We start from the raw sequence: 23,246 nt of genomic DNA, 5'->3' as shown, positions 1-23,246 counted from the left end.
ACACTGAGTTCCCTCATTCTCAAGCAGTGTTATTTCTTGGGAAGAAAAGTAAAGCTTAATCCATTCTAGAGATCTCTCTCTGTTGGAACCATTGCAGACATTTTTACAGATACTAAAATCTGTCTGGTTCTTAATCTAGTCTGGAACACAAGGTCAAAAACCCTGCCATTCTCAAAATGACAAATCCTGAAGCATTTTCACTACCCAGAGCAGCAGGAGAGGCAGGAAAGACAATCCCTGCCTTTGAGCAGACAGAAAAACATCCTGTGACTTACATGTACCAACTTGTTCACCCAAACAATTCCTGGCACTGAGAAGTGGCCACTGAAGGGCAGAGGGTGTGAAATGATTTTCTAATGGGCCATTAGAGCTACTTTAGTCAGGAAATTTAGAAGTGATATATTTCTATGGGAATCCCGACTCCCCCCATCTCTACCCTACCCCTGCTGCCCAAAGTAAGCCTTTCATTGTGTTATGATAGAATAAAGTATTTCTTCTACCCATGGTGATTCTATTTGGAGCCACTGAGCAGAAAGGTAAAGCAGAAAGAGGGTAATACAATAATATTGGTGATGAAGAGACCAATAAGTTTGCCCAATAAGTTTGTATAGGAGAAAGTGCAAACAGAATTATGCTCATCTTACAGATGGAGAAGTTGAGGCATTGGAGGTTGAAGTGATCTAGTGAAGAGGTGGGGCCCCCTGGGCATTCTGGGGGCCTCAATCTGTCATCTGTGGAAGCAGCAGGATGGCTGACGTCACGGACATTTTCGTGCCAGAGCTTCGGCACTATTATTTGGGTGAAATGCGGTCTGCACTTCACACATGTGGGCATTAGATTTTTGTTGTTCTATGAAGACACCCCAGAACTAAGGCCCCTGAGACTTAAAATAAGTGGCTCTGGTCAAGGAGCACGGAGTCTGCATTGGGCGTGGTCTACATACTTAACCTTCATGGTACCCCTCCCCCCATATTAGTCAGCCAGTTTATGCAAAAAGCCTCCATGTTCTCATCCATAAAGTGAGGGCTCTGGGTCTGGGACAACAGGTCTACAGCAGTGGTTTCAAACACAGCTGATCAGAAGAATAATCTGGGGAGACTTTTATCCGAAGAAGAAAAAAAGAGACAGCTTTGTAAGATGACACATGTTCATCACATACAAGATTTAAGCAAAGACAAGCAGCATACAGAAGAAATAAAAGAGATCCCCAATCCCCATTACCCACTGGTGACAGGACAGCAGTGATGCAAAAACATTCTGAAACAGGTGACCAACGTGTGAGGAATTCCTTTGCTCCTTTTACAAGTACAACTCTAGACCCTCACTGAGAACGGAGATTGGGGCATGGCAATCTGTATCTTACCAAATGCCTCTTGTGACACAGCCAGAGTCAACGGCTGGCTTTTAGGAACGAGGGCACTGATGGTAAATAGGGAGTCTTCTTCCATAGATGGGTAATAAAGCAACACGTTTTTCATGGAGCAGTCTCCTGGTCATGAGGTGTCATCTGTGTCTCCTCAAGGCTGGGATTGCCACTCTTGAGGGTACAGGGAATTGGCTCCGGAAGTAGAAACAGTAAGAAAGAATTAAAAGAAAAACAGAGAGTAGAGATAGTAAGAGTCACCTTGTAATGGCCTTGCACTGTGCCATCCCACCTGCCACAACCACACACACATCCTTCCTCAGAGATGACCCCTATCCCAGGGGAGCAGAGGTGGTCTCAGGTAGGCAGGGCCTGGAAGTATGGAAGCTGAGGTGGGTCACTGCAGGGGACCAGGTCAGGGAGAAGGGGACATAAGGGAATCTAGTCAAGGCGAGCCCAAAGACTGAGAGACTATCTTGTGATTATTCAGCCTTAGACATGAGAGAGAACACGGAATGTGGGTCCGTGGAATATTCCTTAAGACTTATTCCATATTACATCCTCGGTTCAATTACCTCTCTCCTGGGAAGATAGGGCTAAAATGGCAGAAACAGATGACAAAGAAGATGGCAGTAACTGGTGACCGGAAGGATCCTTTCTTCACTAGGAGTTAATAGACTGGGTTTGGGATGCCAATCTCCTGGGAGTTTGATTAGCATAAGTCAGTCTCCAGGCAGTTGATAACCTCTGGTAGATGGACAAAATTGGATTCCCAGATCTCTGTGGCCACTCTATGAGGCCACCAGCAGGCCACATGACATAAGTGGTTTGGGCCAAGGTCTGTAGTACCTTTAGGAGGTACCAGGTCAGGACTGGGGTATCTGAGATTATTAAAGAAACTTGCTTGGGCTGTGGAGGCGCAGTGACTTTTTCCCCCCGCCATACTCTGCCAAAGTACCTTTCCCTAATTCGCAAACATCCCTGAAAATCTTACAAAGACATACCACTTGCATCATTTAATTACACATGTAATAAATCACCCTCGGGGAAAGAGGACACAGAGCTCCTCAGGGCAGAGCATAAGGTCACCACGCACACATGGGGATCGGATGGTCGCCCTGCCCTCCCCAGGCAGCGGCAGTGTTCTTCCCAGCTCGCCTGGCACACACCAGCCCCAGAGCTCAGGAAGTGACCCCTCACGGAGCAGCAGCTGCAGCAGCTTCCCAGACAAGGCATTCCCACGACAGAGCCATTGAGGGACACCCATCTGCTACTGAGCCCTTTATCTTGATGGCCTCTCCCAGGCCTGAGCCTCCACCGCATTCACTCGCCAGCCTGGCAACTACTCTGAGGCTCCAGAAGACCAAACACAGGACCCTTGGAAGCAGGTGAAGTCTTTTGAGATTCTCCCACCTTCCCTGTCCTGGGGCATCTCTTCCCACAACCAAGTATTACAATAATTAAACTATTATCTATAATGGAGATTGATTAAAATTATTAGAAGTGAGTTTGGAAAACACAGGCCTTTATGTGAATTGCTGTGGGCTAGAGCCTGGCTACTGTGAATTTGTTAGAAACGCAGAAACATCAGGCTCCACCTGGACTCACTGCACAAGAATCTGCATTTTATCCCCAGGTGACTCACAGGTTGGAACACACCCTACTGTCCTGAGTTAGTATTTTTCTCCTGGTAAATAAAGATCTAAATATTAAATGGTGTGAGTAGACATTTTTTCAAAAAACATATCCAGACGGTTAACAGACACATGAAAGGATGCTCAACATCACTCATCATCAGGCAAATACAAATCAAAACCACGATAAGATACCACCTCACACTTGTCAGAATGGCTAACATTAACAACTCAGGCAACAACAGATGCTGGCGAGGATGCAGAGAAAGAAGATCTCTTTTGCACTGCTGGTGGGATTGCAAACTGGTGCAGCCGCTCTGGAAAACAGTATGGAGGTCCCTCAAAAAGTTAAAAATAGAACTACCCAAGATCTAGCAATTGTATGACTAGGTATTTATCCAAAGGATACAAAAAGACAGCTTTGAAGGGGTACATGTACCCCAATGTTTATAGCAGCATTATCAACAATAGCCAAACTATGGAAACAGCCCAAAGCCCGAATGTCCATCAACTCATGAATGGATAAAAAAGGTGTATACTGATACACAGACACTGGAATATTATTCAGCCATCGAAAGGAATGAAATCTTGCCATTTGCAATGACATGGATGGAGCTAGAGTGTATTATACTCAGCAAAATAAGTCAATCAGAGAAAGACAAATACCATATGATTTCACTCATATATGGAATTTAAGAAACAAAACAGATGAACATATGGGAAGGGAGGAAAAAGGAGAGAGGGAAACAGACTATGAGACTCTTGACGATAGAGAAGAGAGGGTTGATGGAGGGATGTGGGTGGGGGATGGGTAAATGGGTGATGAGCATTAAGGAGAGCGCTTGTGTTGAGCACTGGGTGTTATATGTAAGTGATGAATTACTAAATTCTAATTCTGAAAACAATATTACACTATATGTTAACTAGAAATTAAATAAAAATTTGAAAAAAAAATGAAATGGTAGTCTTTAAGATAGGCATTCTTTTTCTTTTCTCTTTTTTTCTTTTTTATACCATGGACCTCTCTGGCTGTCAGGTAAAATCTCACTATTTTTAAATGCATAAAATATCTAGGATTACAAAGAAAACCAATTATGTGAAACAGAATACCCTAAATGTTTTTAAATGTATACAATAACACATTTTATTAACACATTAAATAAGAATATCTAGCAACAAGTTTATTAACTGGTATATTTTCAAAGTTGTAATGTGCATAATATTGGAAGGTATCTACTACAAATAACATGCACCATTTTTACTGGTGCCAGGCATGGGGACTGCTAATACTATAGTACTTTGACCCTAAATCAATTATTGAAGGAAACACTAAATTCAACTACAGTTTAGTGACAACAAACATTTTATTTTCCTCCCTGCCAGGTTCATAGTCCCCCTTTATTAATAGAATCGAGGTTAAGAATAAGAGATGCTTAGGGATCTTACACAAAACGAGGTAAAAGTTGTGCCCCATATCTGTCTGACTGTCTGATCTTAGTTTGAACAAAGATGGCCAAATCACTTCCTTCTCCAATAGAGACTGCATTTGCCTTTTTGGCTTCTGTCCACTGGCTTTGATGCAAGTTCCTACCAGAGATGAGCACTTAGATGTTTAAGAAGTACGTCTGATCAAATCCTTTAGGTTGGGGTCCCAAATATTTCTGAAACAGACATGCCAGGCTACATTCTGAATACCATTGCACAACGTAACTAAAACAATCCCATTTTGTAGGAAGCTGCTGTCTCCATCTGCATAGGTACTTCCCTACAAATGTGGATTTAATATAAATTACTGACACTGAGTTCTGAAACATTCTCCCTGCTCTGCCAGAGAGCCTGGGGCAGGCTCTCTCTCTCTTGGATCATAAGCACCTTTTCAGGGTACTTTTCTTGCCAAGAATAAGCAACACTTCCCACAGCCATGTCAACCGTGGTTCTCAAAATAAGATCCATTTTCAGAAAAAGCCAAAATCGATTTGTCTCTGAATTTCAAAACTGTACATCCAAGGCGTCTACACCGCTCTGCAGGCCATTTCCCCCTCCTACTAACTGAAGTGCCATGAAAGCAAAATGGAACTGAACACATCAGCCTTGGGGGAATTCATCTGACACTTGGTTTGAACTCTCACAGAAAAGTCGCTACTACACAATGAAGCATTTCTCTAACAAACACAAATCATGTGAGCATGTTCGAGCCACATGTTTACAAAAGGAAGAAAGACCTACAAACTTGAGACCCAGTCTTACATAAAGATTTCTGCTCAAAAATAGCCATGTCTCCAGGTGCACGGAAACGCCATGAGTTAGTTTCCATTTGCAGCCCTTCTCCTGGACACACGCACACACACTAGTCACTCACACTTAGCTTTTCTTTACCTAGGTGTGCTCATCTGGAAAAGAGTGCTAAACCTTACATTTCAAACACCCTGCAATTACCTTTATCTAGTTCTCCACCTATCCTGGTTCAGGGGCAGGTAATGTAGGAGGTGGTTATAAGAAAGAAAATAGGCTGGGAGCAGAAGAAACCTCACAGATTTGAGGGTCAATCTGTGGATAAGAGTCTATCACAGTAAATTGTATCAGAGAAAAAATGTTTTTAAAATTTAGCACCGTATTATTCACTGTCATCGAGCCTAGAAAGGTGATTCTTTGCAAGGTTTGAGATCTTAGCTTTGAGACTGCTTTGGTTTTAGAGTAACCCAGAGGTTGCTGCTGGAGCGCATAAAGAACCCACAGTAAAAAGACTAAAGCGGACGGCAGATTCTCTCCCCACCCTGAAATCCCAACGGCAACAAATGTAATTAATTAAGCCACCAGAACACTGTAGAGATGACTCATGCTTCTCCTAGTGAAAGTTTCAAATAACTGACTCTACTCACTTAAAGATGAAGTGTTGAATTTTTGTTACCATAAGAAACGCATTAAGAATGTCTAATTAGTTATAGACATAAGAATGTCTAATGCCTCAGCATTATGCCAACAGCAGAATTTCCACCACACAAAGTTTCATGGGGCCACTGAGACCTCCATAAAATCCTCACCCACCAAGATGCCCCTAGGTACCTTCTCAGCTGCAGCATTCAGTTCTCCTTCAACATTCTTTGACTGACTTGAGGGAGAAACTGAAGTCAGGCAAGTTCTAGCCTGTCAAAAGGATTGTGCAAAGGACTTAGCTTCCCAAACCCAAACTGCAGCCTTCATTTCTGCCACCTTCTCCCCTGCAGTGATTAGAGGCAATTTTCTGTTTTCCCCCTCTGGGTCTTTACTGCTCTCCTGCCAAAACTGTCTTGCATCTGCTACAATAAAATACCTGCGATGTTTTCTAAAGCCAGCAGCTTACTGCCAACGTTCAACCCTCTACCCCACAGGCAGTGGTCTGGGAACTTTAGTCAAAGTGTTGCAAGGTGAATGCTAAGGTGGAATTTGGCTAAGGCCAAGGCATGGTTCCTTGGAGGGCAGACCCTCCTGTGGCTGATGGAACCAGCCTGCAGGAGAAAAGAACACTTTTGTTAAAGAGGCAGAAACAAGAGCAAGAGGTATGAGGATAGGGTTGTTATCCATCAAGAGTACCATGATGAATCCAGAGAGTCATGCCATTCAAAATGAAGGTCACCTATGGTGCCTTTGAATTCCCTCCCACTTTTCCCTGGCGTGGGCACTTCCAAGTGTGTTCTTATTTGGGTGGGAAGTGAAATTGATCACTGCCGGCCCCCCCCCTTTTTTTTTTGGAGGGGGAGGGAGGAGAGACTGTAAGAATGTTCAAGCTTTTGTTGAAAGGGCAAGGCTTGGGAAGATATAATTTAGAAATAGAAAGCTATCTACTCTTCAAGGAAGAAATGTGCAAATGTTTTTTTGCCCCCACAGTCTGAGTTGTCACACTGAAATAGAGGCTTTTGAACTGAACTGATTCTCAGGGACCACTCTGGCTGATCCTCAGACTCACCCTACTCTGCCAATTTCCAACTTGGTTTCCATCTTTTAATTTGGGAAGAAAACTAGAGTGGAAATTAGAAAGGCAAAGAAGACAGTCCCAAGTGTCTTGCTTTAAGACACCTGATAGCCTCCAGACCTCAAAGTTACCAAAAATACAAAGTAATGCTTCTCTTTTACCAAAGGCATCACTCTCGGTCCTCCTAAGTGCCAAGTTTCTCTGGTGTATGTAAAATATAGTTATATTGCTTCTTCAGGAAGAGACCATAAAAAGGCAGGCAGATCTAGAGTCCCAGGTCCATTGCTGTCTTGACCTACTTACTGCCCAGGGACCTTGTATCTAAGGCGAGACTGTGTGAGCTCACCCTGTGCCCGACTGAGGCCATCTGTGGAATGCAGTGTAGTGTGGGTGCATGCCCACGCACACCTAGATTTAACAAACCACGGTCACATAACGCAAAGGGCCAATCAGCAGAATAGGACATCAGAAGATGTCTTCGTAGGGCACACTCCGCCCCCTCCTTTGCTAAGCAGAGCAGGTATCATGTGAGTGAAGAAGGATGCTACCACCTTCTTCCCTGGCCACTGAGGAAACAGCAGAGCTCCAGTCAGGACATCCAAGGTGACAGGGATGTTGTGCTATACCCCCTGACTCCCACGGCAGGCAATGTTTGAAGTTGAGAGGGTACACTGCCTCCTGAAGTTCTTAAGAGGGACACAAAGCTATACAAAAGGGACCCCTGCCAGCCACTGAGAGGTGAAATTATTAATTCCCTTTCATGGACATGATCACAAGCTTCCCTTGCTAACTCAGAATCATAACTTCTATTTGCTTGGCCATTTCTCTCTTCTAGATTTTATGTACTTTTGTACACATAGGCAAACATTTAGGTTGGTCATTTATCCCATTCACCATCAGGGAAAAGTTGATGAACAGAAGTCAGATTCGAGTCCTGTTCAGATAGCCAAAGGGAGGGGGGGCAGATACTCCAGCTATGAGCTGACACACTTGCCCTCCCAATAGTCTATAAATGAGTTGGCTGATGAAGGGCTGCTTGTGGCTTATCCTCCAGTTTAGCTCATGATCATATTTTGACTGCTTGGCTGCCTCTGTCTCTTTATGAGCCAACTTGGTCGCGTGGCTCAGAACCGAAAAGGTCCCTCATGCTACTTTGAGACACCAGGTAGCTCGAGAGCTCTTAGATACACACGGCCAACCCATGCAGAGGAAGAGGTTACTCACCCTCTAACCATGGCCTTCTGGGAACCCAAAGCTGACCCTTCACCCCAGAGCCTGTGCCCCATTAAATCTGGCCACCGAGCACCACACCCTCTTGGGCAAGCTTCATAAATCGCCTCACGTGCTGTGATTCCTAACTGCTCCTTGCTTGGGGAGTCCAGGCCTCAGCGTGCTCTGCTTCTGGTTGAGTTTCAGCACTTACGCAAGTCAGGTTTCTGACTATGTCTGAAATTCCAGTGCATACAGGAATAGCAGGTTGCTTAATCTCTAAATTCAGAGCCAAACTTTTTTCTAAATACAGACAAAGGTGCTGCCTGGATCACATGGTAGATTAAAGGACCCACCCTTGCCAGTTCTGACAGGCCGACTTGTCAAGTACATTGCTGCCATCTTGTTTTCCAGCCCCGAACTCCCATGGGACACCATACTATACATATTTTCATACTTCCTCACTTGTTTCCATCTGTCAAACTGGGCCCCACCCCCATTCTTCTCCACTGACAGCATCCAATTTCCAAATACAGGACACTAGACAGTGAAATGTCTTGGAGAGAAAAAAATTAATACTGGCCATTTTATTTTTCTTCTTAAACTACAATCTTCTTGTAAGAAACTCTTCTGTGTTTCTGCAGTAGACAGTAAGCTACTTACTTATTGCTCCATATCCAGGCCTGCAGTTTTGATACAAGTTAAACATGAGCAAGGTCACCAGATTTTCCTCTTCCCTTATTAGAAAGGACATTAACAATGAAATACTGTGCTGGGTTGAGGAGAACTCCATGTCCAGGGAAAGGCCGGTGGACCTATAGTATGCTTTCTTGGATAGCAATAAAGGAACACTGTTCTGGATATGAGAAAACATGATACTCATTTCACTCTCTTTTTTATTACAGAAAACATCTTTTTTTCCCAAGTCTGATAGCAAACAACACAGATTGTAGAATTCTGGCCAGCATTCAGTCCACAAAAGAGAAACAAGGAAGTGAATCATTTTTGTGTAAGTTAGCGGAGTTTTGTTCCCCATCAGACTCTTTCAGCAGGGGGCACCGTCACCATGTGGTGGGTCTCCCAGATGCCTTCACCAGAAGGTTCACCAACAAGGGGAAAGGAGGAAAATCCAACCACAATGCACAGTTCATCTGATGTTTCTTTCCCATTGATTGGACCCTGAAGAAAATCTTCCAATTTTCCTGCTCCTGAGTCCACCCTTCTGGAGGCAATAATGCCTTTTAACAGACTGAGAAACTAAAATCAGTTTCCAAAACAACAGCTCATTCAAACTGTCGAGAACTTGAGCTGTGTCAACAACCCACTGAGCATTCTGGTCACGAGTGATATTAAAAATCAGAGGTCAGCAACTATTTTCTCTAAAGCGTCATAGAGAAACTATCTTAGGCTTTGCAGACCTTATCTGTCTCTGTCCTGTATTCTTGTTTCTTTAGCCCTTTAAAATGTACAATACACATCTAGCTCCCAAGCCCTCTGAATACAAGCTGAGGCAGGCTGGGTTTGGTGCACAGGCCACAGTGGGCTGACCTCTGACTGCTTCCAGAATGGATCCGAAAAAGGAGTCTGTCCCCCAGTTCAGCCTAAATCACAGCAAAAGCACCTAGAACAGGCACGTAAAGGATGGGAGACAAAGGCGCCCCACCCAACTGATGGAGAGTCAGCCAGAAAGGAGACTTGGGGGCAGTGGGAACAGGAGAGACTGTCCCCCCTCCCCTCTACATACTGGCTGTCACTTTGGAAGGCAGAGAAGTCAGAGAGAACAAGAGAGCAGCGATAAGGTATGGGCTTGCCTTGGCTAAGCACAGCCCTCCAGGCCTAAAATGCAAAGCCAGAAGATTTGGCTTCCCCAGCCTGACGGATGGACTCAGCCAGCCAGTAAGCAAAGCAGCTCTCACATCAACCTCCTCAGACACACCCCTGTGGCTAATATGGCATTCTCCAAAGCTCCACTCCAAGGGTGCCAGTATTCAGGCAGGACTATTCCACTGAAATCTTAAGTTCTCTATCTAATTCTGATGCTTCTGTCACTCTGACCACCCACACCATTTCTGATTGCCCCCAAGTCAGCTCAATTCCACTACTCTGACCACTTCGCTGGGGGGAAATGCATGTCCAATTATCCGGCACCTATCAGAAGCAAGGCCTGGCAATGGCTCCAAAACCCAGGCTTGAGCTGCTCTTTATTCTGTTCCTCTTCTCATCTCACAAGCCCCAACAATGGAAAGGATGCTCTGAGACTTAGCTGTAACCACGGGAACCACAGATCTGTCTTTAAATTATCCTTGCGTGTGGCCGCAACCCATGGCCCTCCACATTTATTTTCTACTTCTGAGCATGAAGACATTACTGTGACAGTTTCCAATCCTCTGACCCTCATCTCCCCCCTGCCCCCACCATGACAAATATTTAGATCCACACTTTACTTTCCAATTCCCTGACTTAGAAGCTGAGCAAAGCAAGCCTGCCTTAATGGAGAAAACATTAGTGCATTCAGGCTTCACTCTGGATCCCCGTCAATTTCGAGATATTTCACAGCTGTTGTACATCTACTTCCTTTCTTGCAAAAGCCAGCAAAAATTAGCAAGCACCTTGTTGGCACTGAAATATAAAAATACAACAACGGTCAAGCCTGAAAATCAGTTTCTGGTTGGCTATCTTCAAACTATTTGTTCTAAAACAGTGCCTGAAGTTCATTTATCATCTGCCAAGTTTAAAATCAGTTTTAATTCAATGCTGCATGGTTTGGTAGGATTGTTTTCAAAGCAACCTCCAGAATATAAGTCATTTGGTCATCAAAGTAGTCACTGAGAAAAAACTCTTGCTTGGGCAGCTATCAGCACAATTCATGCTAGGTCTGTTTCTGATGTCAGTATTATCTACTCGTTTCTTATATGCTTAAAAAAAATGCAAACATATAAGTTGTGTTCGGAGAGAAGACAGGGTTCTCTCCCCAGCTCGGGTCCCCTCCTACCTGCTTCTGAGCTGATCAGGTGAGCCTCTACTGTGCTTCACACCCACTTGAACAGGATAGGCTCCAGAGTTTGTCGTGCTTCATTTCCCTTCTCCATTCAGTCCTTTAAAGTCCTGGGTTATTAGCTATCAACAAAAATGTGAGCCATGCCAGGGCGTGCTCTGACTTCCTGCCTGCTTCCCATGCTCTACTGAGCTTAGGAGCAGATTTTCTCTCTCCTCCTCCAGCTTCACCTCCTGCGCTCGAGGGCCCCACCCACAGCACTCAGATCATTTTTCATTTATGAGTGCATCCAGCGAAACTGTGTGTAAGAGAATGAGCCAACCCCTGCCCTGCCAGTGTCCTGGAACCACGCTGCTAAAGGCGGCTTTAATTTTCCAGGAGTATGGGGGAGCATTAGCTTGTGGCAGAAATCATCTGGGGTTTCCTCCTGCAGGTATCTGCAGACCAGACTTCCATCCACAAAGGACCCACACCTTGGTGATGGAGTTGTAAGAGCATCAGTACGCAGATGCCACAACCTGAAATACCTTGAAGATTTCAGGCACGAGACAACAAAAATACACTAAAAATGTGAAGCCAGGATGATCAGTGAAGAAACAGCACCCAGTGACCTATTTTACTTTGCACTTATTAAAAGGCCAGGTTTCTTACTGCATTTAAATGGGAATAAAAACTGAGACTTTAAATAATATTATAAAGAAGCCCACTGGTAAGTAAAAGACCATTTGTGTGTGTGGTTTTTTTTTTAATGTTTATTTATTTTGAGAGAGAGAGAGAAACGGGAGGGGCAGAGAGAGAGAGAAAGGGAGAAGAGAATCCCAAGCAGGCTGCATGCCAAGAACACGGAGTCCGACGTGGGGCTTGATCTCACGAACCACGAGATCATGACCTGAGCCAAAATCAAGAGTCAGATGCTTAACCCTCTTAACTGACTGAGCCACCCAGGTGTCCCAGTAAGAGACCATTTGTAAAAAAAAGAAAAAAAAAGGAGCCCATTGCCATGATGATCCCTAATCTATAAGTTTCCTACTCCAACAACACTTGCATCTTCCATTCTGGACCACTACTTGCAAAAATAGAGATTATGAACCAGCTCCTGAGAACACTTACCCAGCCAGAATGTCAGCAGCTATAAAGATGATAAGATTTTATCAGGAAATAGAATTTTTACAAATAGGCTCCCCCAAACCAATACACATGTATCATGACTTCCACTACGTACAAAATTCACCTTGTCTGCAGCTGGAGCAAAAGGGGTCATTCATGTACCACCAACCAGGTCCTGAAAACCCTATGGCCTTCGGAGTAGATATGAAAATTTGCACAAAGCCATTAAAATGGGAATGTGTTATTATGAAAATACTGACAGTCTTTTAGTAGCTGTTCTTGTCAGGAACGAAGAAAGGAGCAATTCCTCTGCTCATTGGCAGGCATGCTCGGGTCAGGCTTTAGAGTTAATGTTGGTCTGTTTTCACTCTCATCATTTATTTTAGAGTTTTTGTTTGTTTTTTTTTTTTAATTTTTTTTTTTCCAACGTTTTATTTTATTTTTGGGACAGAGAGAGACAGAGCATGAACGGGCGAGGGGCAGAGAGAGAGGGAGACACAGAATCAGAAACAGGCTCCAGGCTCTGAGCCATCAGCCCAGAGCCCGACGCGGGGCTCGAACTCACGGACCGCGAGATCGTGACCTGGCTGAAGTCGGACGCTTAACCGACTGCGCCACCCAGGCGCCCCTTATTTTAGAGTTTTATCCAATATGGATTTCCTCCTATGTTTCCTCGTGTTGTCTAAAGCTAGTCCCAATCACCAGGGGAAGTTCTTAAGTTTAAAAAATTGCTTTTTAATTTCCCTATATTGAAAAGCTGATGATTTAGGATCCAGACTTAAAGTCTGCTTCTTTCTTTAATTAGATGGTTACAATGTCCCCTAAGAAAAAAATGCTATACATCTTCATATGTTTCAAGTGGGTTCTAGTCATCTAGTCTAGTCTAAGATCACATCCTTGAAAAAAAGTAGGTGATCTGCTTTTTACAGAGCAGACCCAGAGAAGCAAGACACAAAGTCACTGGTAAATACATGATGTGTCACTGGCAGGGCAAAAAGAACTGACGGGAAGATCAGTTCCTAGTCTCTAAGCCCGAAAAGGGAACCCCGGACGGGTTCCAGTTTTCCCATGCCAACCAGGAGCCTGAAGGTTGATTACATGGGTGCCCTTCTGGGATTCACCTCCCTAGTTCCAGGACAGTGGACTCGCTCTGAGTTTAAGCTAAAAGGAGGGTTTCTGTTCTTTAAAAAAAAATTTAAGGAGTGAGGGAAAAAAAGGAGGTTAAAATTTTCTTGATCCATAACCAACTAGTCTTAGAGGTAAAGTTTGCCTATATTCGCTGCAGTGTTAGTTTGTGAGATGGCCAAAAATCGATGGTGAAACCAGTTATTCTGCCCGCCTCCTGTTCTCTCAACCAAGGGTGGATAATATATATTATATAATTTTGCTTTAAGGGGAATTGCTGTTACATTTACTCATAGAAGTAGCCATGCAGCCTGTACTAGACAAATACACAAGCCATTAGAGGCATCTAACCATCCAAGGTTCTGGGGAAGAGGAGATTTGGGTCAAACCTCCCATGGTAGAATTGGAGCTCTGCTTTCTTCTCTCACTTTTACACCTAAGGCTCTCCCATGAGCAAAAGCAGAAGGGTAACACACAAAGGCAGCATCAGAAGGACATGGAGCTAGAGAATGTTCCAGAAATCCCTAACAGAGAAAGAAATCAACAAGCCAAAGGACACTCTGGATACACACCCCACAGAATTGAAAGCAGGGACACAAATGACTATACGTACAACCACGTTTACAGCAGCAATTCCCAAAAGGTCGAGGCAACCCAAGTGCCCATTGACTAATTAATGGATTAAAAAAATGTGGTATATACATAAAATGGAATATTACTTAGCCCTAAAGAGGAGATTCTGATGCATGCTACGACAGGGATGAACCTCGAAGACATTATGCTAAGTGAAGAACACGGGCACAAAAACATAAATGTCCCCTGATTCCTCTTATGTCAGGTACCTAAGGGTAACCAGATTCACAGGGACAGAAAGTAAAATGGTGAATGCCAAGGGCTGGAGAGAGGGGAGAATACAGAGTTATTGTTTAATGGGTACAGAGTTTCAGTTTTGCAAGAGAGGATGTTCTGGAGACAGATGGTGGTGGTGGTCAGACAACAATGTGGTCACATCTAATGCCATAGAACTGCATACTTAAAAATAGCTAAAATGGTGGGCAACTAGGTGGCTCAGTCACTTGAGCATCCAACTTTGGCTCAGGTCATGATCTCGTGGTTCATGAGTTCAAGCCCTGCATCAGGCTCTGTGCTGACAGCTTAGAGCCTGCTTTGGATCCTCTGTCCCCCCCCCCCCTCTCTGCCCCTCCCCTGCACGGTCTCTCTCTCTCTCTCTCAAAAATAAACATTAAAAAAAAAAAAAGGAAAAAAAATAGCTAACATGGTAAATTCTATGTTACATACACTTTTATAAAGCTAATGGAACCTGCATCTTCTCTGCAATTGCCCCTTGGCCAGTCTTATGACTATCATGCTTCATATTATTAAAGCCACAAAGTGAAAAGACTACCCCTTGCCAATTCATAAATGACTTGACAACAACAGGAAGCACTAAAATTGCCTCTTTCTTTTCCCCATCCCCCAGAATGTTGTGAACTCCACCCATGGGCTCAGTTTGTTTCTATATTCTGTGATGGGAGAGGATAATGTCAGTACTGATGGGCAACACCCTCAGACTTGTTCAAGCACGGACAGCCCTGGCCTGGAAATGTGAACAAATGGCTCCCTTCCAACTTGGCCACCAAGGCAGCTCTCGTGGAGTTCACACACCCCTCTCACCTCCCTCAACTCCAGCAGCACCTACTGATACCATCATGTTTTTTTGGTCCTTACTTGTATACAGAACTGGTTTTTGTTTGTTTTTGCAATTGAATCTGAGACCAAAAGTCCGGTGGACGGAGCGGCTTTCAGCTCTCTGATCAGCCCTTCTCAGTCTCCATGCTCAACTTGCCTCCTCCCTGCCGGCAACCAGGTGAGACCAGAATGGGCATGAGAGTCTCTCCCCCCGCCTCCCTGGGTCACAACCTCACTGCCAAGCATCTACAACCAAGTGAGAGCCTCTTGCTCTTCAATCTCCATCTTCTTCTAGAGCTTCAGACCCAGACCTCTGCCTGCCTCCTGCCCTGTTCCACCTGCATGGCAGGTAGCATCTCACACTCAGCGTGCCCTGAAATAAAAACCATCATGCTCTCCCTCAAACCAGCCCATCCTCCTATATTCCCTCTTTTAATTAATGCCCACCCCTGGTCACCCAGCATTCGAGTCCCCACCCACCGCCCTCTTTCCTTCGCACTTGGTGGTTGGTTGGGTCCTGTCTGCTCCACTTTGTACGTCTTTTGTTGTCCCCTCCCCTGTATTTTGTCATGTTTAGGGTCTTAATTCCAAACTCTTCTCTGTTCCTCAGTTGCCTACCCCTCCAATCTATCCTGCACACAGAGACATCCGCTGGCAAGTATGTAAGATCTGCTTGATAATTTCTCACTGCTCTAATAATTTCTCATCGCCCGAAGGATGAAGCCTAAATATCTTTACTCTTGATCTAGCCCCATTGCCTGCATCGTGAAACACACTGGCTACTGCTCTTTTTCATCTGTTTATGCTTCTCACATATACCAGTGCTTTTCAACAGGGCAAGATTTTACGCCCTGTGGGAAGGAGGAGGGCTTGCTACTGACATCTAAAGGGTAGAGGTAGTGCTAAACATCCGACAATACGCAAGACAGCCCTCTGCAACAAACAACAGAGGATATGGGTTCTTACGGCGTTGGATTACACTGCATTTATTACCACAATGGCTTCCCACTCTGGGGCTGCAAGCATGCATGTTGTCAGGTGCAGAAAGTTACATGAATGAGACAAGCAGGTTAGGCAAGAGCAACAGGGGTGGTGAAAACTGGAGCAGCCATCTCTGTCCTTAAGAACTCAGAGTCAACATTCCAAAAACCCTGAGCTGAACCACTGCAGCTTCTACAAGGCTCGTGAGCAGAGGTGAGGACTGCTCACTTCCCTGGCACTTGCTCCATTGAAAGTGCTGGATCAACATTTACTGGAAAGTTCCCTTTTGTATTTCTTTCAGAGTGCTACCTTCCCCTAAGTTCTAGCAAATAAATGGGAAAACAGGACAAAGCTCTCTTCATGTCAGATCCTTAAAACAGTTTCACTGTCCTTTTGAATGTTTTTTTCTCAAGGGTTCTTTGTACAATTCCTCATTACCCTATTCCAGTTTTCCCACAAATACATTCAACAAAGTGCCAGTTTGAGAAGATGCCCTGTGGAAGAAGGGCTCCACGGTCCTCCAATACGTTTGAGAAGTGTTGCAGACTAGCTCTCCCTTTAACTAGTGCATCCAGATCTTACTTTATCAAACAGCTCCCACCCCTTTCTATAATATAGCTGATTAATAGCAAACAAGTGTGTTGAGGACTTTTCAAACACTCTCCAGCATTCTCCTTGGCCATCTGATTTGCCCTTCCATCCAGATGGGGCACTCTTTGGTTTAAACTTGCACATGGGTGCAGGAAAGTTCCAGCTGCCCCTAACTCCGTCCCCATCTCTGAGGCCAGGATGGGTCTTCTCCCCACTTTTCCCATCTTCATAACTTGCCTCCACATCTACAGGAATGTGGGCACATTGAAACTTCCCAGCTTTCTTCGGGAAGGAGCTGTCTTAGGAAAAGATGGAGGGAGGAAATAAGACTATGCTATGGTCAGTGTTTGCAGTCGAATAGGAGGTACCCACTGGCATGCCCCAAGGACTTGGGATCTTGGACAATGACACGTGATTCTTAGGCCCAGCCTTACAGAATCAAGGCCCATTGATGAGGATTATGTCAGTCCATTCAAAAAGAAAAGTGTGTCTCTTCTGCACCCAGATGGAGGAAAGGACCAATCATTTTGGACAAGGAAAGTCTAACGTCAGAGGAGTAGAAAGTCTTTATGACACACACCACCAGAGACACGTTTGCCATACTCCTCCACAGACAGGTGGACCAGCCCATGCCCTGACTTCAAGGCATTTGTACCTCCTCAGACCCTAGCCAAGGACAAACTGCTTAGACCAACCAGCCACTGGTCTTAGCCACAAGAGTGGTGATTGGTCCCCACTTTCTATCCTGGCTTGTCAGTCCAATCAATCCTTTGAATTGAGGCAGTTTCTTTCATAGAAATGGAGACGTTTTTGCTTTTGGAAGCTAAATCCACCCCCATCATAACTTGAACTCACTCCTGGGAAACCTGCCCCAGACCTGAGGACCCCCACGGACCAAGCCATGAGTGTTGATAACTCACACTCAGCTGAGCACAGGGAACAAGCAGTTTCCTTAGCCAATGTCACCAGCCACCTTCAGCGCGACACCTCTCTGTAATGCCTCTCATGGCCTTGGGCTCTCTAAGACATCAATTTCTGTGAGCATCTCTGGAGACATTTCCCCAAAGATTCCCACAAGATTAGCTACCCCTCAAGACCAGAATCAGACAAGTAATTAATAAAGGTCTCCTGTAAGCACCTGTGCAACGTGAATTTGCTGGGCAGGCAAGACCCTGTTCATTCGAAAAGATTCCCACCACTTGCCATGCAGCACGTGCTGAACGAGAAGTGACAGATACAGGCAGTCAGGGCTCCAGGATTCCCACAGGGAGGTGTCATGATGGGCGGGGTAATCAAGAGTGACTTCCACAGGAAGTGGGTCCTACAGAAAGTCTTAAAGTCAGCTTCTTGGTCTTGGCTTTTCCCACAGCTCCACACTTCTCCCAGATAAATAGAGAGTGGGCTACGTCTCATAGATGCGGCTTCTGGAGACAACTGCATTCCAGCCAGACCCACCCGACCTGACACACTGGCATGGTGAGCAGAACATGTCAAATGGCAGGCTTGTTAAACAGGCATTCTGGAAAGGACCGCTGCCAGCCAGGTTTGGGATCAAACTGCTGCCCATGCCACTAGGTGTGTATGAACCAGATAAGCATGACAGAGGCCACAGTCACAAGTCCACTAGAATGCCACACAGGGGAAATAAAAACAGCGGGCAGGGTTTGGAATCTCCAGCCTTCTGTATTTTATTTTCACTGCACTGATATCGTCCAAGAGTGAAGGTGTTGCCATCCGCTTGGCTTTCGGAAACTTAAGGTGACGCGGATGATTCGTTACTCCCTAACAATCCCACTGAGGCAGGTGCGCTCCAAACACACATAGACTGTAGAGTTACACAGAAGACTCAGAGCAGAGAGCAGGGTTCTGGGTAGTGTTCTCCTGCAGCAAGAGACTAAGCTTAATTTTGACTCCTGCCGAGGTGCTGAGTGGTCAAGGGAAGCCACTGATGCTACATCACTTGGGTCACCGTATCAGAGTGCACACTCCAAAAACACTCCACACCGTGTGATCATGTGATCGGGCTGCAGGTGCACCTCAGAAGGTCTGGTGAAATGTGTTGGAACTGGACATTTTTTTTTTTTTTAAGCAGTTTCTATAACTAGTCAACTCCTCCCCCGCCCCCTGCCCTGTCTTCTTGGGCTCTTCTGTAAGCTTAATAGTGGCAACAGAGTTCCCTGTGGTGCTTTGGGTTTTAAAGGTTTATTGCACCCAGTCTGTAATTTTCAGATCTCAAAATAATTCCTGTTAAAAAAATACAGTCCCCTAAGCTTACCAAGTCTACATTATGATTAAAAATTATTAGAGTTTTAGGGCACCTGGGTGGCTCAGTCGGTTAAGCATCCAACTTTGGCTCAGGTCATGATCTCGCGGTTCGTGGGTTCGAGCCCTATGTTGGCCTCTGTGCTGACAGCTCAAAGCCCAGAGCCCGTTTCAGATTCTGTGTCTCCCTCTCTCTCTGCCCCTCCCCTGCTCAATCACGCTTTCTCTCTCTCTCTCAAAAAGAAATAAACTTTAAAAATATTGTTAGAGTCTTTCTTATTCAAGTAGGAAAGGGTGGGTGAGGCCCTTGGAGGAGGAAACCCATCAAAAGCCACATTAGACTCAATGACATGTTTGCACTCAAATGTACATTAAGGTATTCTCATCTTTACCAGGAAGAATCTACTCTTGAAATCATGCATGGTTCTGTGGGGGTAGGAACTTGACTTACAAAACCACAGTTTTCAGAAGCAACGGTGAGGAAGCTGGGTCATACATGGAAATTTCTTTCTATGAGCCTCCAAACAATTAGTTATTTGTTTCCTGTCCCCCCTTTTTTTCCCACAAGAAGAATTTCTCTAAATAATTGGAGACTTCCCATGGGAATCAGGCAATGGTGACTTCCAGGTCTTAAACGTTATCTAAAACAGTTTAAAAACAAAAGCCCCAAGAATGTGCCTGACTAACTTCGTAACAATGAAAACTCTGGCAGGAAGAACAGCAGCCAAAGCACAAAACTGCAAATACCTCACAGGAGGGCAATGCCTTGGCTTGTACTCAACCAAGAATAGTGTGGTCCTCCCAGCACTGACCAATGAAAGCGTAATTTTTAAGACTCAGGGAAAAAAAGTTCACAAAAGGTCTTCACATTCTAATAAGTAGACTATCACACTCCCAAAGAAAATAAACTGGGCTCAAGAACTTCAGAAATTACTTTAGCTGCAACTTTTCATGACATACACCTCAGATTTCAAAGAGCCGAAGGGGGGCTGGACGCTTCACAGAACACTGCAGGCTGAGAGCACAGACTACGTCTCAGGGTTTAAGGAACTTCCCCAAGTTGCCAACCAAACCAGGTCTGCCTGTTCCTTTCCTTCCTAAATCCTCTGTTCTCTCCTCTCCGGCACCGTTTTCTTAACATGTCCCGTTTGTCACAGAGAGTCTCTTAGGAGGGACAGCACATTTTGTGCAAAGAGTGAGCTTCAGTGGGACCACGGCGGGTTAAGAACCTTCTCTGCTTACTCGCTCCGTGAAGAATAACAGACCTCAACACCTTGCCTTCCACGTCTGAAAAGTACAATGCATTTTCAGAGTCGTTGCTAAAATAGGGAGATGGTGGTATCTGGGATCATCTCAGCGCCGACCACATAGCAGGCATTCAATGAACTATGGTTACAGTGACCACTGTATGAGACCCGCTCATTCTACACCTAGTCCTTGGCATTTCAGTCTCCTCTCTTAGCTGTTCTGCTAACCGAATTACACACGGCTTGTCCTGCTTCCAAACGTTCCTGGCTTAACTGAAAGTGACAAAGGGGAAACTGGGAAGGGAAAGCAGAGGGCTCGGTGAAGGGCAGTGTGAAAAGATCCAGGAGTCAGTGCTGAGTGTTCCCCCAAAGGGGCTGCCAGCTCCAATCAAGCCACCGCTTACTTGACAAGAGGAGTGAAGAGGGAACCACATGCTGCCCAGGGTTTTCCCTGAAAAGCCACACAAAACGCCCATGTGGAGCTCTGTCAAAAAGATCCAGGCTTCCACTCGGAAGGGCGTGGCACTTTGCTTCTCAGGAGCGAGAGCTTCATCTATCTTTTTTTTCCAGATTACTTCCTGTCAGGATAGGCATGAGTCAGGTCCCTTTTTTTCTTTTTCTTTTTTTTTTTTTTTTTTTGTTTTTACTTGATGAAAAAATGGAAGAGAAAAGAAGTGTAATGATTAAGGCTACTTTAAAAATTAAAGGAGAAGCCTGAACTAGATTAGCTATGCTATTTGAAAAGAAAGGTTACCTGAGAGCCCCTGGAACTCCCAGGAGAGCCACAGCTGTCTTTCCTTGTCCTTTCCATAGACTCTATAATAGGTCTCTAGGGAGAACTCTGAAGTACCCAGAATGATGTCCGCAAATGATTTCCAAATGGTTCTTTCCCTGACTTAACTTCTCAATCCCAGGAACTCTGTGTGCTCACTGTAGCTGGTTCCCTGTTACCTGTAGGGGGTTGACATTTGCAACTGAATGTGCCAATAACCTTTTACCCAGCTTGTCACCTCTCCTTTCCCCCAGGCACTCCCTTCAGCCTCATGGGCACCTCCACTCTGAGCTCTTGGGAAACCCGGTCAGAATTTCTCTGTTCTTTCCGTACATCCTCACGTGGAGGGGGACCGTATTTCTTATTTCCTTTCTAGCCCTCCTTGGCTATAGGTTTACAAAATTCTCCATGTGCCAGGTGTTAAATGCCATAAGCATCCCAATCCTGGATCGAACGCAAACTCATCTGACTGTGGCCACCAAACTGTTCAACTGGCTGACCCCACCTTCCTTGCCAGCTCCACCTGGTTTCCTCTGTCTTTCACAACAGGCTGCTGGGTCCCCACCCTCCCTCAAGTGTAAAGACGGTCTTCATCAACCTTTGCTCCCAGCCACATGCTTCCCAAGTCTGCAAATACTGCTACTAAGTTTATAAACAGTTACACACAAGCTGTCCCTATCATGGTGACAATTAGCACCAGGACCTTCAGTAAATACTGACAAATTTTGATAGGAGGCTCACAGCTCTATCCCATTTCACCCTCAAGGAAACTGCCCCATCAATCCTGGAGCTCCCTCCCTTCCTTCGGCATCTGGACACTACGTTTTATCTCTGGCCAGACAAAATGCTCTTGCCCAGGGACAGCCAGGAAACTTGCTTCGACACTTGCAACACCTCGCAGATTACAAGGCCTTCAAAGAGCTGGAAGCAATGAACACCCAGGGGTCCTTGAGAAAAACCACTGAACACATACAGGAGGCCACAGCTTTGCAAAAGTTAATACTCAGATCGGGGCAAGCCCAGTCTAAAAATAGGTGCACCTGAAGGAGGAAGCTGTCAGAAAGTATCAGAAAGCACAGGAATGCCACCACACCTACCTCACAGGGTTTGTTTGCTGGGCTGGGACAGCCAGTGCCCTGGGTTTGTAGCGACACAAAAATGGCACAGGTGTACTCATTCACCTCTTGCTCCAAGGCAATCAGGAACCCAGTGGGAGGAGAAATCAGGCTCAAAGCTGGCTGAGGGCACACAAAGGTACTGTCCCATTCAATACAACCGCACTTGGAGTGGAGAAGCCAATACTCAGACATGCCAATAGTCTCTGAATGACAGCAGGAAGATGTGTCCAAGAAGGGCACACATGGCTGCCAACATGGACACCAACGCCCTGTTCTAGAATGAACCATGGAGGAAGGCTTTTTGTAAACACCGTGTACTGCATCTAGAAAACGTCCAGGGGAAAAAAAATGAAAAAATTCCAGCATAACCCCCCTCAACTGTTGTTTGCCTACCAAGGATTCAGCCTTCAGATTTTATGAGCATTTGCAAACAACAGGAGAAATATGAGCCCCACCCCCAACAGCAGCCCCCACACATGGATGTTGAGATGACTACAGCCCTTGCCAGATCAGCATCCAATAAATTCTTCTTAGAAGCAAGAGGCTCTCAATAAAGGGTTTTTGAACAAAGCACTGGTCTGAAGTTTTCCTGTAAAAAGGAAATTTTCCCCACTGACAGAGTGAAAACAGGACTGTGCTCAGAGAGGGGCCAAGAGCTCATTAACCTGTCTGCCTACTCCTGGTCCTTTGCTCTATTTTTCCAAAACCTGTCTGAGACTAATATTTGTTTCTAAGCAGGCTAAATGTTGAAACAAAAAACATTTTTTTAACCCATTAACATATACTTATGCAAGAGCACATTGACAAGAGAGTAGACACACACTCTCACACGCAGATCAGAGCTCCCTTTCTCTTACACATCCTTCAGCCTTTGGTCTTTGAAACTCTCTGCCCTGTACACACATCAAAAGGCATGCTCACGAGTCTTCAGAGTGTTTGCGGGCAAACCCAGAAATAACCTTCTCTTCGGAGAGAGCAGGGCTGGTTTGGAGAGTTCACCCACCTCTTGGTAGAAACATCCAGATACAAGGCTCTGATAAGGATGGTCCTCTAAGTGCCCAGAGGATGAGTAGCAATGCATCTAGGAGGCGTGCTGCCTCTGAGGGACCACCACCCAGCACAGAAGGTCTGTGGCTGGTTAACTGGGTAGTCTGAACGAAATCTGGAGGAGGCCACAGGGCCCCTAGAGAGGATCAACTGTCGT

General features: G+C 45.2%; 1 protein-coding gene across 7 annotated transcripts in view; it reads right to left on the bottom strand.

Annotated features, from left to right (window-relative positions):
• PDZD2 (PDZ domain containing 2) overlaps nucleotides 1-23,246 on the bottom strand; it is a 368,874-nt gene that overhangs the window by 128,883 nt on the left and 216,745 nt on the right. The window contains exon 1 of one of the 7 annotated variants that reach the window (XM_040494734.1): nucleotides 11,148-11,586. The exons of the other annotated variants lie outside the window; for them this stretch is intronic. The gene's annotated coding sequence lies outside the window, so the exon portion shown is untranslated. Of the gene's footprint in view, nucleotides 1-11,147; nucleotides 11,587-23,246 lie in introns of those variants that run through there. 7 annotated transcript variants of the gene reach the window in all.

The sequence above is a fragment of the Herpailurus yagouaroundi genome, unplaced genomic scaffold (assembly GCF_014898765.1).
Source record: "Herpailurus yagouaroundi ecotype Mexico unplaced genomic scaffold, PumYag 29, whole genome shotgun sequence".
NCBI lineage: Eukaryota > Metazoa > Chordata > Mammalia > Carnivora > Felidae > Herpailurus > Herpailurus yagouaroundi.
Note: the sequence above shows the minus strand (reverse complement) of the source record. Positions and strands in the feature narration are given on the sequence as shown.